Genomic DNA, 19,182 nt, shown 5'->3' with positions numbered 1-19,182 from the left:
CCTGGGGTGCTGTTTTCAGAGGTGCAATGGGGTGCTCTTATAATATCTCTGCAAACAATCGTCTGATTTTCAAAATTCAAACGATATATTTGTTTAGTAGGATATTTGTTAATAGGTTGAAGGCTAACTTATGCATACATCAGATAACTCTCGATCTAACAGATCACGTTTGTCCGGAAATGTATATGTCTATATATATATATATATATACATCCCCCCTTACATCTCCGAGCCGGACATCCAATTAAGTATACCCGACTCGGGAACGTGTCCTTTCTGGATCTTTTAATTGGCTGGCACTAATCTCCAACAGAAGAAAACAGGCCCGGCCATGCCGTTCCCAGCACCCCCGCCGGAGACCGGGTCTCAGTCTTTCCTTTTGCCAGCCTCAAATCGACGACGCAGGAGCCGAAGCCGCCAAAATGTATCCGTGAACCCACACCGCCGGCCGGGTCTCAGTCTTTTCATTCATTCACACCTAACGAACCCCAGGAGTCCCCACTCCATCACGGGAACCCACTCATCAGTGCATGTGAGCCCTCACGAACGGGGCTGTCCGCCCAGCCCTGCTGTAAACTAAAACCCTCAGTATCCCAGTCGTCTTGCATCATCTTCTTTTATTCTGAGGACTGCTCTTGCAAATATAGCTAATTTATGCCAATTTCCGGACATGCATTTATACGATGTTCCTCCCATCGTCTGCACACGAAGATATTGTGTTTAGTATCGTCAACCGCATCGCAGTAACAGCAGATGGGTGACTCTCTCCAGCCAAACCTATGCAGGTATTGTTCAAACGCACCATGTCCCGACATGAGTTGCGTTGTGTGATAATCTTATTCGCCACGAGATCGATCTAGCCAAGCATCCAGGTCCGGGATAATTCTTCTGGTCCATGCACGCACAGTGCATCATACGATAAGGTTCGGTACCTCGAAACTACGCCCAGAAGCGACTTCTTATGAGTGCTAGTTAATTTTCTTCTGTTACACTTGACATTAACCGCATCAACCCATACCGGGGCGGCGTACAACAGAGACGATGTTATCACCGAGGTGATAAGACGTCTCTTCGACGCACGCGGGATTACTTGTCCCGCAAAGAGACCTCGCAAGGCACGAATTGTTGTTTCCACTTGTCGCAGATCATGTCCACATGACTGGGGTGTTTGAGGTGTTTATCCAGTAACACCCCTAGATATTTAGCACTTTCCACCTCGACAATTGCCTCTTCTCTCAGGCGCAGTTTTAATCTTCTGAGTATCCTCCTATCAGTGAAGAGGATACTCTTGCATTTGGAAGGAGAGCCTTCCAAACTGTTGTTGACGAGCCATTCATTAACTAATTGTAAAGTAACATTCCCCTTGTCCTCCACTTCATCTAAGGTATTGGCCTCCACTAGCAGTAAGATGTCGTCCTCGTATTCTACGACATTCACCCCCGGCAGGAATTGAAATCTGAAAATTTCATCATAGAAGATGTTCCAAAGTAGGGGTCCAAGTACAGACCCCTGCGGAACGACTTCAGTTACCATAGTTACTATTACTCTAACCGACCGGGTTGATCTAGTGGAAAAATCGTCGTCGTAAATCAGCTGATTTTGAAGTCGAAATTGTCAGGTTCAAATCCTAATAAAGGTAGTTTTATTTGGTAGTTTTAAAGGTACTTTTATTCGGATTTGAATACTAGATCGTCGATACCAGTGTTCTTTGGTGGTTGGGTTTCAATTAATCACACGTAGTCGATCTGAGTTTGTTCAAGACTACAAATTTACCGGTACAGTTACATTTCACTGATAAGTCGCTAATAATCTTAATTGTTGATGCGACTATAATTTTTTTTTAAATGTTACTATTATTCTATCTTTTGTAAATTAGTTTCTTTTTCAGGTTTCTGTAAAGCCTGAATATTATAATTATTATTTATCAGTATTATTTTCACAACCATGAGGATAACATACAGTGCGGGGTCCAGAGGTTGAAGTCCTCCGGGTAGATGGGATGGCGACTGAACCAAGCTGTCAGGGCGCCGGTCCTCCCGGCAGATTGGAAATGGCGAACGAAGCAACTTCTGTGGCCGTGGGGTAGGTCCCGAGGAGCCCCTGAGTTGGCTCCGAGATGACCTGAACGAGGGTGCAGGTTTTGGATAGACGGGCCAGCTAGTATTTAATATATTTACTTTAAAATTATTTTATTTATTTATATCTCAAATAATTAGTAAGGAGTTTAAATATTATATGATATCTTTATCATATAATTTGTTTTTATATTTATAATTTATTAATGTTATTTATACAATGTATTATTATGTTGAGATCAGAATAAAGATTAATCTATTTACATGCGGATTAAATTCAGTACACCACGCTATTATCACATCCGCTCTTTTGTCAAAGCATTGACAAAATAGTAACGCTGTTCTTTTTCTGTTACTACTGACTGAAAAGGAATAGCACCAGGTGAATAGTCAATCACTTTACCACTCCAACCGGACACTACCATAATCCTATTTTATTTATTTCCAATCACATATTGTTACATTAATTTACAATTATAAGTAATTAATTGAACAGAGAGAGAGAGAGAAAGAGTGAGAGAGAGAGAGAGAGATAGAGTGAGAGAGAGAGAAATGTAGAAGTGAACTTAAATAAAATTACAATAATTAATTAATAGCAGTTAATACTATTATAAACTTGTTAAAGGTATACCATAGATTAAAATCAATTTTAATTGATCTTTATGAGTACCGGACCACTGCAGCATCTTCGGGAACGAACGAGCTGATGAGGCTGCCAAGAGAGCAGCAACAAATGGCCTCTAATTGGAATTAACGTATGACAGCTACTTCACGAAGGTGAAGTGGCAAACTATAAACATGTAGCAAGCTATAAACATTGCAAACTATAGTGAATGGAATAATTTTTGGCTGCTGAGTCCTTACACGGCCTTACGTAGCATCCAGGAGAACATCTTCGAGAAACCTTGTCTCCCAGACAACAGAAAAGCCATACTAACGCGACTGAGAATTGGGCACACAAAGATAACTCACGCCCAGCTATTTGGCTCTTCTCAACAGAAATGACCCGTGCTATGTAAAATGGTCCGTGAACCATTTACTCCTAGATTGTTCAATGTTCGGAACTCTTCGTCGGTAATTCAATCTGTGTCTTTAGATTTATTATCTGTGATTTAGATGATAGGCCTATGGCCTATCATCTTCCTTGGGATACACAAATGTGTGCTGCAAATTTGAAAGTCGGTTGGTTAGATAATTAAATTTTTATTAATTTTATTATTATTATTAGCTTAAATTAACATACTTATCGAAATTTCATTGGTTTTAATTGTTAATTTTGGCCGATCAAATTGAACTGTCAAAAGTTAAACAAATACGAGTATGTCTTATTTATCAGTATTATTCACACAATCTCCGCTGTTTTTTTGTGAAACACAGCGGAGATCCAGGGAGCGATGCCCTCTGGCTAGATTGGAAAGGCGAGCGAAGCTAGCCCTGATCGGTTAGGTGACATTTAATATAAAGTAAATTATTATAGAATAATTCAAAATTCAGATGCCGCTAATGAAAATTACTTTGAGCACATATTTACGTACACGCAGTGACGGATCCAGAGGGGGACATGCCCCCAAAGGCCCCGAAGCCCTTTCATTTTAAGAATCCACTTGCAAAGAATTTAAATATTTTACCAATACACTGTATTGTCAAAATAACCAGTTGGAAGTTGCAACTTTGTAATTAACATATTTTTTTAATGGGTAATTAACAGAGGCTGACGTCACTTGCTCTAATGCATCTTCATAACGACATACAAATTGATATAATAGATCGCGTTATCGATCGGTATACTAAGATGCGTAATCATCGAGATAAAGTTATTTCGTAAATAAATTACTTTGTATTCTTATTATTATTATTATGTAAAATTTTAGATTGTAATGGATTAATCATAAATATTGAAATGAACGAACAAATAAAAATTAACTTAATTTAAATCTTCATCGTATTATTTTTTATCCCATCTTATATTATTATATAATTTTGATTGTTTGATTAAAGTTATTAGGACTATACAGTCCGAGCTTAAAATTAATTTTTTTTCTGTATTCCACGTGAGGGTCAGTTCGAATAACCTACAGCTTAATTTTTAGAAATAGAAATTAAGTTGAAGAAACTAAAGCAATTTTTTGGTTTTGGCGAAACCGTCCATTTTTACTTCTTTTACAGCAATACTTTTTTTTTTCTGAATTTTTATGGGCATCGACTGCTAAGGTCATTAGCCCTCGTCATAATCTTTAAAAGAAACTACTATCACCATCTGGATCGTCATATGTAAGGGTGTAAAGGGGCCTTACATTTTATTTAAAAGCACAAAACATTTAAGACATAAAGACAAGGACAATCACAAACACTTATGGGGTGTAAAGGGCCTCAATATTAAAATTTGAGATAGGTTCTCAAAAGACCATAAAAATTAAAATTTCAGCTTATCAATACCATATCGTTCTTTCTTTCTTCTACGAGTCTCATTTATAGTTGTTTAAGCACCCTCGGGGCGACCAGAACCGCCGTTGAGCAGTATATCAGTCGCGCCAGGGTGCCGTGGCAGTTGAATACTTCTTATAAACAGGCTATAGGCATGCACAGCGTACACCCACAGCCTCGCGCCCTCAATCCACCCTTGAGGGTCCCCCATGCCATCATCGGACACACCCCGACTCACTGCTCTTGAATGCAGGTGGGCCAAAATGGCCTAGGCAAGAGGGCTACCTCCCGTCACTATACGTGCCACGTTTCGAGACTCCCTTATGTATATATGCATACATTTAAAATTAAACTTATCAATACCATTTTTTCTTTATATATATATATATATATATATATATAAGCTACCGCTTAGAGTTTCTTTTGTCACAGCAATACTAACGATTGATTAAACGTTTTTTCATGTTTAAAAATAGTTCAGAATAAAAGTAAATGTATCCGATAAAAGTGTATGAAATATTATATACTCAACCCGATTAGAAAGGAGTAGGTAAATGTTCCCAATGCCCCCCCCCCCCCTCCCCCCGCAAATTCAGTTGCTGGGTCCACCCCTGTCTACACATTGAGTGGGATGCAAATAATTTTTATACAATCATTTGTCTCTTTAATTATTGGATGAACTTCGCGAGCGCGTTATATTACATTACATACATGCACACACATACAAACTTATTGTGATGAAATAAATAATGGTGTTATCAGGAATAATCAATATTTATATTGCATCTGTCTAATTTCAGTAAATGTTTATTATATTTATCTTATATATGTTGAATGCCGTTTTAAGAATTAATTATCACAAAAATTACATGTTCACAATTCTTCTAAAAATATTCATAAATAAACGAACCATTTTTCATTTCAACTTATCGCATAAAATGAAAAATTCTATTCAAGTTGCTATCCAGTGGTAGCAATTATAAAAATAATCTAATACATTTTCAGATATAAATATGACGAATAAATAACAAAACTTACCTGATTAAAAGCAACAACTGTAGAACCGAGTGCTATACTGAATGTGTTCATAGTTAACAGTTAACAGTGGTTAAAGGAAACGATGATAGAGTCGGGGTAGACCGTAAAAAGACCTTTCCCCCTATGTTATTGCTATTGTATTATGTAGATAGTAATTCACACGACCAAATTCTAACCTTAACTTTCATACAGCTGAGAAATGCCATTAAGAAGTAAAGTAAACAACATAACTTTCCACTTTATTAATTAAACTCGACTTCCACATGGAAAAGAAAAATTGATGCGTTCATTTAATACATGTAGCGTTCCAGGATGTTTTTGCCATATTTTGGTAGCCGTATTTCTCTCATTAAAATTTTGAAAAAAAAAATGGAAATTCTTTTCCGATGTAGATTTTATTCAATGAATTGAAAATACATTTAAATCCATTTTGATTATATTTAAATCTTTTCATTTTAATTTTGAAATAGTTACTCAACAAAATAAAGCAACAACCCAAATTTTCAATACTGGTAACTTAGCATCGCAATTTCGAAAAATATTCTTTCAAACTTTTAAAAGTTTGGAGCTCATGCATCGGGTTTTTTAATGCTTAAAATATTCACTAAAATTGATTTTAAATAAATTACAATCAAAATTTAAAAAAAGAAAATCGTTTTTTTTTAAATTTATTTTTTTAAATTTGTTAGATCCTCCATTAGGGGAAGGATATTAAGTTATTTTAGTGACTTTATTATTTAACAAAATACGTTTAAAGTATTAAAAATTTGAAACTATGAAAAATTTTAGTTTTCATTTTTGGGGCACCTATATTAAGGATATGTATTTGGGTATTATTATTTTTTAAGAAAATAATCCCTTAGTGATGAAAATAAATTTAAAAAAGGATTTTTTTTTAATTTTTTAAAAAATTTAGATACAAATAAAATTCTAAATAATCAAATTGTTAATTTTTCTAGGAAGAGGATGAAAACTTTTGGCTAATTTTTACTATAGCTCTAGAGCTATGCTGCAAGAAGGAAAGTATGGTAATCGGTAAAAAAAAAATGGGGTTTGGGTTTTCTCGAGGTTTCTTGACCAACGGACCCCAAAAACTTAAGGGATCCCAAGTCATGAACCTTAGTAAATTTTGACTGGATTTTGATGAAACCTGGCAGAGATTTGTGTATACTCGTATGGGACAATTTGTTGGTAAAAGTTTGGAGTCAATATCTCCAAGGGATGTAGTATATTGTTTATTTGGGGTGTAAAGCTTGTTCAAAATTTTACTAACTTTATTCCACTTTTTGTATTAAGCTCAGTGTACGCCTACGTACATAATTTTTTTTTCCCTGTTTGTTTAACCTCCGAGTCCACAGTTAAGTTACTTCAGAGTACAGTTACACAGAGTAGAGTTACTCCAGAGGATGAATGATTTGTAGCGTGTGTGAAAAATGCCATGCCTGCCCGGGATTCGAACCCGGGACCTCTGGGTGAAAAGCCGAGACGCTACCACTCGCGCCACAGAGGCCGGCAACGTACATACTTATCTTATCGTTTTTTATAAAAAAAATGCGTCCAAATTCGAAAAAAGCTATATTTTATTTATTGCACACTTTTTAACCGATTTTTTTTTTTGTCTTCTGAAGCAAAATACTAATGAAAATGGTCCAAAAAAATTATTTTGGGGAATATTGACGGCGGGGGAACCGATCAAAGTTTAAAAATATAGATTTTTTACTTTTTTTACTTTTTTCGTGTCATTTTTTCAGTATATCAGAATAAATAACTAATTCCGGGTAAATGTAACAACTTTGTTGTCACCTTTTTTCCAAGATATACCAAAGAGTAAGTGTATCAAAAAATTAAAATTTGTATACTTTAAAATCAATGGGTAACTTATGAAATGGATTTAAATTTAAAAACATTTTTAAAGATTAAAAAAAATTTTTTTATAAAAGACCATGGAGTGAGATTGACCAAACATTTTCATAGTGATATGAAGGCCTACTGATATTGATAATATAGATGCAAAAACCCCTATTAACTACTTTTCTGAAGCAAGATGTATCTAACAAAAGAAAGATTTTTTAATATTAATTAAAAATCTCTAGTTATTTGTGACATTGAAAAAAATTCAACTTTTGTAAGAAAACTCTTTTGCTAAAGTTCCCTGGTAAAGATTTGAAATTTTATTCCGGACAAAACGCTATCACCTTTTTTCCCCCCAATTTTTACAAAAACTTAATACATTCTTCCTCTCCGAAAGTAATACCTGTCTACCAAGTCTAAAGACAATGTGTCAATGGGGCCCAGAGTTATACGACCAAATACAGAGTCATACTTACGTACGTATACACGAACACACATCTTTATGACAAAATTAGATTTGTTGGAATAAAAAAGGTTTTCTGCAGATTATTAACGATTTATTTAAATCTACTTCTTTTTTTCTTAAAGTTTGATTTTAAATATCTCCTTAAAGAAAAAAACTAAAAAAAGACCAATTTTTTTCGATTTTCTTTTATCGACCTATGTACTTTCCCGTTATAGATATACCAATATATATCGCTATAGCCGGAACAGTAAAAGTTCACATGACAGGTCAAGGAAAAAGCAAAAAATGTTCATAATACGGGAATTTTTCAGAAATTTGTTTCTCTTATTTCATGAAGAAAAACCGCAAGACATATTAAATGCTATGTAACATAGCTCCGATAAGTTCATGCGAAAGTCGGCCTGACAGATATATATTGGCGTTGATCCTCTCTCATCACATGTAAAGTGAAGGCAGTTCAAAAGTTATTGACCTCATCTGTGGAAGACAAATTCAGTACAGTAAACAGTGGATATTTCAAGGCTGGATGAACAAATTTTGATGAAATTTAGCATAATGGTTTTGGCATGATATACGCTATTGATGCCGTTTAAGTTTGGTAACAATCGGTCAAGTGGGCAAGGAGATACAGATCTAATGGATCCCTTATTTAAACTTTTACTCAACGGTTGAGCAAATCTTTTTACATAATTTAATATCCCTTGATAGTAAAATACTTAACGATGGTGTTTGGTTTTATTCAAACCCCCACATAGGGATTTGAGCAAAGAACAACTTTTTTTTTGTTACTTCTGGATTCAATCAAAATTTTTCATTAATTACACGATTCCATTACATTAAACCCGCCGGGTTGGTCAGCGTAAAATCGGCTTATTTTCAAAGTCGAGGTCCGAATACTTATACAGGTAGTTACTTTTACAAGGATTTTAACGCTAAACTGTGGATTCCGGTTTTCTTGATGGTTGTATTTAAATTAATCACACTTCTCAGGAGTGGTCGACCTGAGTCTCTTCAAGTCTAAACGTTTACTGGTACATTTATGTTACATTGCACTACTTCTGCAGCTACGTCAGGCCTGGCAAGCCAGTAGCGGTAATTGCAATTGCTCACACAAACGCGCGCGCGCGTACACACACACACAGGCAGGCAGATAGACAGAGAGAGAGAGCTCTCAATAGCTAGAAAAACCGGTTGCAGAAAATAAACATGATTCATTACATTAATTTATATTTTTGGTGATGTATTTAGGCTACTTCATTGAGGGATGGGATATAATAAACTTAAATATTTTTGCTTTTTACGTCAACAAATCTTTTCCTTAATATCTGCAAACCGAAATTAGCTGATTTTTATGTAATATTTTACGTTGAATTCTGAATATGGATCACTGTTGGCATATATGTTTGGTTAAAATCGACAAAAAGGAGTGGGGAGATATGGCCAGTACCGTATTTCAAGATTTTACTCAAAGAGTAGAATAATTTTTGTTACACACTTACTTACTTACTTTACTTGTATACTTTTATGTTATAATGTTCCACTTATCCTCCTAAGCTGCAGTCTGTAAAACTCTCTACAGACCGAACATAAATTTGGGTACGAGAAGAGTAGTCAAGCACCCGGTTGCTGGCTTTTTCTGTTATTAATATAATTTTTTTTGTTTCTATTAATTATATTTTACGTTTGTTGGATAGAAGTCAATATTTTTTATTGTTTTTATTACTATAAAATTATGCATTACAAATAGAAAATTATACTCACAGAATGCTGCTTCCGGACTTTAAACATTAAAATGACAGAAATCTGAAAAAAAAAACAGGAAAAGATTATATAATTCTATATTTAACTACCAAATAATAATAAACGTTAATAAATAATAAATTATGTAATTATTAAGCGAATATAAAAATTACGTATAAATATTATTTATTTATTTCAGCAACTACTGGCTAACTGCCCAATTAAATTTAATTATAAAAGATAACAAGCCTGTCTAGGATTCGAACCAAGAACCTTCCGGATGAAACCTAGTGACACTACCATGGAGGTTGGTGAATTGGTGACCTCCATGATATATAAATGATAACAATGAAAGTTAATGCAATATATGTATATTCCTATTTAACAAGCTCTCCTTTCTGAGTCATAATCACCTCCCTATAAAAATTACAGAAGATAGATTGATGAATATTTGTATAAACGATTTTTGAACTTCCAATTTTAAAGAGTAAAAATGGAATAACAATGAAAAAAGTTGTAACTTTTTTAATTTCTCGGTAATAAATAAAGATATACAATTTACTTAATTCTGTGTATAATTTTCAGGAGAATACCTGAAAACCAATTTCTTTTCTTTTTTTTTTTGTCTTCAGTCATTTGACTGGTTTGATGTAGCTCTCGGGGATTCCCTATCTAATGATAGTCGTTTCATTTCAGTATACCCTCTACATCCTACATCCCTAACAATTTGTTTTACATATTCCAAACGTGGCCTGCCTACACAATTTTTTCCTTCTACCTGTCCTTCCAATATTAAAGCGACTATTCCAGGATGCCTTAGTATATAACCTATAAGTCTGTCTCTTCTTTTAACTATATTTTTCCAAATGCTTCTTTCTTCATCTATTTGCCGCAATACCTCTTCATTTGTCACTTTATCCACCCTTTGATTTTTAACATTCTCCTGTAGCACCACATTTCAAAAGCTTCTAATCTTTTCTTCTCAGATACTCCGATTGTCCAAGTTTCACTTCCATATAAAGCGACACTCCAAACATACACTTTCAAAAATTTTTCCTTACATTTAAATTAATTTTTGATGTAAACAAATTATATTTCTTACTGAAGGCTCGTGTAGCTTGTGCTATTCGGCATTTTATATCGCTCCTGCTTCGTCCATCTTTAGTAATTCTACTTCCCAAATAACAAAATTCTTCTACCTCCATGATCTTTCTCCTCCTATTTTCACATTCAGTTGTCCATCTTTGTTATTTCTACTACATTTCATTACTTTTGTTTTGTCTTGTTTATTTTCATGCGATAGTTCTTGCGTAGGACTTCATCTATGCCGTTCATTGTTTCTTCTAAATCCTTTTTACTCTCGGCTAGAATTACTATATCATCAGCAAATCAAACTTCTACATTTTTCAAAATTTGACCTTGAAAGGGGTGAAGAAAGGTAACAAAATTTTGAACAATGATTTAAAATTTTCCCCATTTCACCATACTATACGAGATATTCACTAAATTTGAGCTTGCAAATAATCTTTAGGTAAATATCTTAAAACCATTTTCGGTTTTTTTTTAAATTTCGATTTTTTAAGAGGTGCGACGGTGAACAAACCTTTTTAAAAGGCTGCTCAACCAACAAAGCATTTGTCATTGTTGTATGTGCTACGCGACTGGCTTAACCTGTCTTCCGTTACTTGACTAAAAACATAAAATAAAAATAAAAACTGACCTCTACCGGAATCGCAAGTAATATAGAGCGAGCGAAGCCACGACGGGAAATGCTAGTATATTTATAATTTATTAATTTAACCTGATTATTATTCATACAGCTACAAAGCTTAATTTTTGTTATGTAATATTCAAAATGTTATGATGGTAGCCTCACTGTCTGTAATCCCGAAAGTCTAACCGAGATTCTAACCTACATAGAATGTCGGTAAGGCTAAAATAAATAAAAAAATAATTAAAAAAAAGAAGAGAAACTAAGTACCGTCACCTCCCACTGGTGTTGTCGGATAACGCTAAGAACCGGAAATAAATAAATTTTTCCCGTACGAAGGACGGGTAACCAGCTATAACTATTATTTTTAAGATGAAAGCCGATTATTTTCAAATTCGAATCCTTCAAATCACTCAAAATTTTGGGTTCTGTGATGATCAAACTGTTGCTCTGAAGAAATTAGATATAACACAGATAGTCTTTATAAATTGAACAGGTTTCTCACTAGTATACGTTTAATGAACACAAGGAGGTCTAGGGGAAAGAGCCCCTCGCTAGATGGGAAGTGACTGGCTTGTATATATATATATATTAATTTTATTAATCATGGCCCGTTGGTACTGATATAAATAAATTATTAATTTCTTCTTACCAACTATTTTTATTATTATGTCCGAACGCTTTCGGATATTAATCCATCATCAGGAACATTAATGTCTTATGCATTATAATTATTTCGTTCACAGATTAATATATTAAATGAATTTTAAATTTTGAAAACAAAAATTATAAATACATGAATTGATCGCCAAAGGTTAAAAATGATGTCGACTTTGTCCGTCATGTCAGTAAGAAGCTCTCAATTGCTATGTGTTTCTAAGAATCAAAATTATTGTTTAATATTTGTTGAAATGATACATCATTATCATATTTCGTTAGTTCATTTATCAAATTTTTATTATTTAAGTATATATAATGTTTTTCAATAATATTTGTTTTATGAAGGTTATTGGAATATTCTAGTATATTAATAAAATTATCTGGGTTGTAATTATGATTAATTTGCGATTTGGAATATATCGGGATAACAAACCGATCTTTTTCGATAAGAATTAATGAACACATTAATTGTATAAATAGGGGAAATAAAGAACGAACCAAATTTGCTAGACATATCTTAGAAAATAATCACAATTATAACCTTATAACCCAGATAATTTAATTTAATCCAGTCAAGAGAATGTAAAGGTCTCTTGACTGAACAAATATTTGTTCTGAATTTTTTAAATGTTTTTAAATTTTATTAACATACAATTTTTTCAAGATAAAATGTAAAAAGCTAAACTTAATGTGTAACTAAACAAATCAAGAATTTATAAAAAAAAATATCACTGAAGTTGGGCTTAGGCCCGAAAACGTTTTGATGAGCATAAAAAGTAAAGATAAAAGTGTTCTCTAATTCTGTACTTTGAATAGGCTGAAAAAATATTACATTATATATTGTTATTTAACGTACTATATATATATATATATAAAAATAATAATAAATTCTTTGTGTGAAAAATTACATACATAAAACTTGTTTAATTTCTTAAAGAAGTATAGATTTATTCTCATTTACCTCTGTAAATATACGAAAATCTTATTTAGTCGTTACGTCTGAACTAAAATACAATGCTTTACTTTTCAATGAAATTCATACAATACAATTCATTGGTCGGGGTGTGAATGCGTGGATCCGACTGATAAGCCACCTTTGTTACAGAGTATGATTAATGCCATAAACTTTTATTGTAAGCGCTGAAATTTAAATAAATCCATAATAAGGTACGAAAATTTTCTTCGTACCTTTGATTACGTGTGAGTTATTACATTATAAAATGAATAGGAAAATCGATGTTGCCGCCGACTGTGAAATACGTAGAATGAAAGACTTTTAAACAACCAAAATATTAAGTCGGCTGAAATTAATAGGCAGTTGGTTACTGTGTACGGTGACAATGTAATAAATGAAAGAAATGTCGGAAAATGTTGTGAAGGTTTAGAAATAACAGAATTAATGTGCACGATTAAGAACATTCGGGGTGGCTCTCGATAATCACCGAGGACTTGTTGAAACGTGTCGAAGATGAAATCAGAAAAAGATCAGAGCACAACGATTTCCGATCTGGCCCTTCTTTTTCCTGATGTTTCAAGAGCTGTTATCCGTCGCACTATTCATGACCATTTAAGCTTCAGAAATATTTGTGCAAGTCGGGTGCCGCACGTCTTAACGGAAAGTCACAAAAAAATCCGAATAAGATCTGCTTTGGAATTTTTGATGTGCTACACAGAAAAAGGTGATGAGTTCCTTAACTCAATTGTTACCGGCGATGAAACACGGATTTCAAAAGGCAGTCAAGTGAATCGCATCATCCTCAATCACCAACTAGAACAACAAAGGTCAAGCCACAGCCATTTGGACCCAAACTGATGGCCTCAGTCTTTTGGGATCGGTTTGGCATACTGCTGATTGATTTCATGCGCGTGGAACGACTATAAATACAGAAGCCTACTGAAAAACTGTACGAAAATTACGGCACTCCACTACGGCGACGTGGCGTACGTAAGTTACGGCGACATGGACGGCTGACCGACGGCGTCGTCCTGCTGTACGATAATGCACGTCCACATGTTACGAGTCCGACATATGATTTACTGAGAACATTTGGATGGGAAATTTACGATCACCCACCATATAGTCCGGACTTAGCTCCTTCTGATCACCATTTGTTTGAGAAATTTAAAAACTTTTTTGAGCGGTAAGCGATTCGCGAGTAACAATGCACTTAAAAATATTGTTAATATTGTTGCAACAGAAGAATACGACGAGGGTATATTGAAGCTGGTGTATCGCTACGATAAATGTCTTAATTCATGTGGCGATTATATGGAGAAGTAGTATAAGGTATGAAGTTTAAGAGAAATAAAAAATATTTATACAGTTTTCAGAATAAATTTTTTCACAAAGAAACGATCTTTACTTTAGAAATAACCTCTCATTATTTGTATGAAAACCGGAATCGATTCGGCCTATTGGTATAGCATTTACTTTAATTATGTTTTAAAAATATTAATATCTACGCAAAATAGTATAGCAATGAAAAAAGATGCAATTATGTTTACAGAAAATAAGATCAAGCGGTACAAGTTATGGATGAACACTTAGAATAGTGACAGAAACTGACTTCAAGACAAGGAAGAATATATTGTAATTTCTCGTTAAGAAAAATAAGGAATTGTATAAGACAAAAATGGTTACAACCAGCTAATAGGGAGGAGTGAAAAGTTCATTTAAATATATCTCTATGGTTGCGAATGAATACGAGAGGTCGGAGGAGAGGAAGGTTATTATCATTGTAGATGCGAAGAGGCGGTGGAGGCTCCAACCGTCTCTGCCTTGTCTCAATATTTCTTGTCTCAATTTCTTAAGAATAAGGTCATCAAACACTCCAATATATTTACTAGACTACCTGCACAGTGTAGCGATATGATGCTGTCATATACCCAAATCTATGACTGCACCAGAAAATTTAAAAAAAATGCGTGAAACTGTACAAAATGAGCGTTCAATAGACGTTCAGGGACAAGTACGACGGATGATGCATTTAATCGATCCGCGACCTTATAGAAGACGATTGGCATGTTATAATTGATGAAACTACTTCGAAAGTGGGTATCAATCACGGAGGTAACCATTCCATTATTACAAAGCACCTAAGGTTCCGCAAAATCTGTGTGAAGTTAGTTTCAAGACTTTTGACAGAAATCAGAAACAGGCCGGTCTGGATATTTTTTAAAGCTCCTGAATCAATTTCGACAGAGAGAAATAATTTTTTGAATCGAATAATCACTTGTGATGAGACATGGATTCATCGCTACACTTCTGAGTAGAAATTGATGTATGGAATAGCATAGGACTAACGAGCTTTACCTGTAAAAGCGAAAACGCGTTCATCAGCTGAAAAAGTTCCCGCAACCGTCTTTTGGGACTGAAAAGACGTATTTCTCGTCGATTTTCTCCAGTAACGTAAATATGTAAAAATAGTTTTCATTAATGCATTCTAACTTGTAAATTATTTTGTAGTCATTTTTTTATTTAGTATCTTTATGGATGTACTTTAACAAAATTTTAACTGTTTACATTTTAAATTATCAGTTTACATGTAAATCATCTATCTTTTTTTACAGATTTTTCAGAAAAAAAATACGGATTACCCTCAGTCGCACAATGGGAATGGGGAATGAAAATTGAATTTTCTTTATGCTTTGAGGTATGAAGAATACGAAAATACCGTTCACTTAAAATGTAAGTTCCTTATATATAAATACATATATAGGCCTATACAAAACATTTGTGGCTCAAAAATGTCCAAAACTATAAGATCAATTTCACTGAGATATTCAGTAGTAGTCCATCAGAAGTAGTGCAAAATTTGATAAAGATTGTTTGAGTTTTCCTGAATTACGCTCAATTTAAGGTCGACATTAAACACCACCTAAATATTAGGTATTTTTTCGGTCGCATGGTGGAATTGGAGGGAGAAAATGAATTTTTTTACGGTTTGAGGTATGAAAATACCATTCATGTATAAATTTTTGTGTCTAGAAATCTTTAAAACTATTGGATCAATTTCATTGAAATTTAGGTATGCTGTAGTTGTGAATATGAAAATTTGTTGAAGATTGGTCGAGTCCTTCTTCAGTTACGCTCAATTTAAAGTCGACAACAGACCACATAATCTCAATTTGAGGATATGTGAGTGAGGTTTAGTGAGTGATTTTGGTGTGTAAGTTTAAACTTGACGCTTGTGTGGTCTATACACAACACTACGTATATGCCTTGTTTTCCGAAAGTCAGAGCATTAATGATTGCGAAGAGTGAAGACGTGGAAAACGGAAAGTTTCTTCAATCTTCTTGTGACTTCATGTTTTTTTTATAAGTAACTGTGTATTTTGAGATGCTGCTCTAACCTAGATTTTATCATGGTTTCCCTTCAAATATCTAATTTTTTTAATATAATATAATAATACTTATTAATTATAATTTTCTTATTTAAGTATTTATTAATTATGGCATTTGTGTTATTTATTTTTTCATTATTATTTTTTTAATATCTTTTAATAAATTAAATTTATATCATACACATACATGTGTGTGTGTGTGTGTGTATTTTTAAATTGATGAATTTTAATTTATTTTGGTGATTACAATAAAGATAAATATCTAGTAAAGGTCTTGCTTGATTTGAATCAACCATACATTTAAATTACATTATGTATGCTATTTTATAAAAAAATAATTCAGGTATTATTTTTAATATAAAAAATAGAGAGTACTAGGAAAACTTACTCAGTAGTTATATCTGAACGAAAGAAAGAATAAGATTTTCTTTTCAATACATCCTAAAACAATGTGTCTTTTCATAAGTATGAGCCTTTGATAAAAATGAATAAAAATTTCTTTTCTGTTATAAAAAACATCGTTACACCAGTATATATTCACACTTTACTGACTCAGTATTTTTCTATTTTATATATTTTTTATACTTATCTCAGGCGTATTTTACAACACACACACACATAAACGTGACTTTATTAAGAATATGTTTGGATAGCTTGTTGACTGTGCATTCATGATTCACGATGATGGTATCATTTCTTTATACTAGATTTATTTTCAAAACTAAAAACAAAGATTCTTATTTTGCTGCATTTTATGATTTGTTTCAATTTTACTCATCTGTTACTTACACTTTTTTTAAATAGCTACAAAAAATAAATGAAAATTTGTTATTCATATTCACAATGATGAAAAATACTGACAATACTGCTGAAGAACTTTCCCGTCCGGGAACGTCCTACCGGTTGTTTTTGAAGCGAAGTTGTGAACACACACAACTTAATTAAAAATATTTATCATTTTATTTAAAAATAATATTTTTTCGTTTATTTAATTAAATGATTCTAACTAAAAAAGCACGCACGCATACCTTATTTAACTCGCACGCATGTGGCGATACTAGCGGCGACGGTCGGCACTAATTAAACTAATCTAATTACTCGACTTACATAGAACAAATTTCGCTTATACGGTTGGCAGACCGGTATTGCCGCGAGGCTTAACGCACTAGGTACCAACTCAACCGGGTGGTCGATTTCGAGACCCGGCCTGACCGAGTTACTTTTTTACACTTTATCATTCATTGATTTAATTCTACTATTCACCTATAACGCCACAACATAGCAGACGAATACAAAAGCATTTTTTCGGGTGGGAGTACGATTTTACAAATATTGTTTTTGCAGATATTGTTAACTTTTAATTGTTAAAAAATATGCCTAACAAAATATGACCTTAATTAGGCGAAATCTCGAAAATATTGAGTGTGACCATGCTCCACAGCCAAACCCCCCCCCCTCGCCCAACCATCCACAACGCCACGGTAATATACATCGAAGTAATCTGACCAAGTTATGTCAAAATTGGTCTAGTAGTTCTAGAGATACAAAGTGATTTAAAGTGTAACACTGAACACACACACGTACGTACGAACATTAACATCCGGAAAATTTCTATCGGTTATTTGGTTTTTTAGGTTCCTTAGGTGTCAAAACGTCAAGATCCGATGAAAACCGCATATGCCTAAATTGGACCAATTACAATATTTTCCCTTCTAGAGCTATAGCGCTATCTAGACGGGAAATTAAAACGATGTAGTAACTGTAGTTTAAGTTCAGTAACCATTGTGTTCTGTTATCCATTGTGAATTTTTTGGGAATGGGGCTTTCGCTAATATTTGAGAAATTTTCAGCATGGATAACAATCAAACTTGTTTAATGTGATTTTCGTTTCAAACAATACAAATTTTTGGCGATATGACTTACGATAGAGTATGTTTCACGTATGAGCACTCTTTTTTTTAATTTTAAGTTAAATTCGTTAAAATACCCCAAGATGTCTGCAGTAAATACTAAATTCCATAGTCATTCATTGTTTGATAATAGCGTTTATGGAGCCGACCTCAGTGGCGCGAGTGTTAGTCTCTCGGCCTTTCATCCGGAGGTCCCAGGTTCGAATTCCGGGATCAGGCCATGCATTTTTCAACGCTAAAAAATTTCCATTTCACCTCATTCTCTGAAATATATATCACACGGCGGTCCGGAGGCTAACAAAATAGTGCTTATGGGCAGTTTACCTCATTTAGAAAAATATCTATTACTTCATTGATTTCAATAAACGTCAAAAAACCTTTCCATTGCCAAGATATTGAACTGCTGTATGGCAGGACACGTCAGGATATTCGGCTTCGATCTCTAATAAAAAATCAAGAAACTGACGATGATTTAAGTCCACAAGAGCGAATAAAGTTAACCGCTAACATAACTAGTTCAGTAACACAATGCCAGATTGAGGTGACACCCACAATGAGCCACTGGCGTATTATACAGAGAATTACCACATTACACAGAGTATTACAGAGAATTATAATTATACAGAGATAATTATTAGAGGTTTGGAACATTTAACTTCTTCACAAGTCTTAAATTTTTTTCAAACTAATCCTTTCACCGTTTCATACGTATTTCTATCACCATCAATTACGACGCATTTTAACTGATTCCAGTGCAAATTGTACTATGATAGCGTTTTCTCGACTTCCTTAAAGATATTTTCGCCTAATTCGTTCAATGTAAACTTCATAGAAGCTTCATTTACCTTAAACTTAGTATTGACCCCTCGAATAAACAGCAGAAATTGGGCAGTATCAGTAATGTCTCTCAACTCATTAACAGAAACGAAAACCGCTTGAAATTTTTTCCTTTTTTTTAATTAC

General features: G+C 33.7%; 1 long non-coding RNA gene across 1 annotated transcript in view; it reads right to left on the bottom strand.

Annotated features, from left to right (window-relative positions):
• LOC142318412 (uncharacterized) overlaps positions 1–19,182 on the bottom strand; it is a 372,758-nt gene that overhangs the window by 87,625 nt on the left and 265,951 nt on the right. Inside the window, exon 2 of the long non-coding RNA XR_012754901.1 lies at positions 9,616–9,657. This is a non-coding gene — a long non-coding RNA (uncharacterized LOC142318412). The remainder of the gene's footprint in view (positions 1–9,615; positions 9,658–19,182) is intronic.

The sequence above is a fragment of the Lycorma delicatula genome, chromosome 1, assembly GCF_047948215.1.
Source record: "Lycorma delicatula isolate Av1 chromosome 1, ASM4794821v1, whole genome shotgun sequence".
NCBI lineage: Eukaryota > Metazoa > Arthropoda > Insecta > Hemiptera > Fulgoridae > Lycorma > Lycorma delicatula.
The sequence above is the reverse complement of the archived record's forward strand: the minus strand, read 5'-3'. Positions and strand labels throughout refer to the sequence as shown.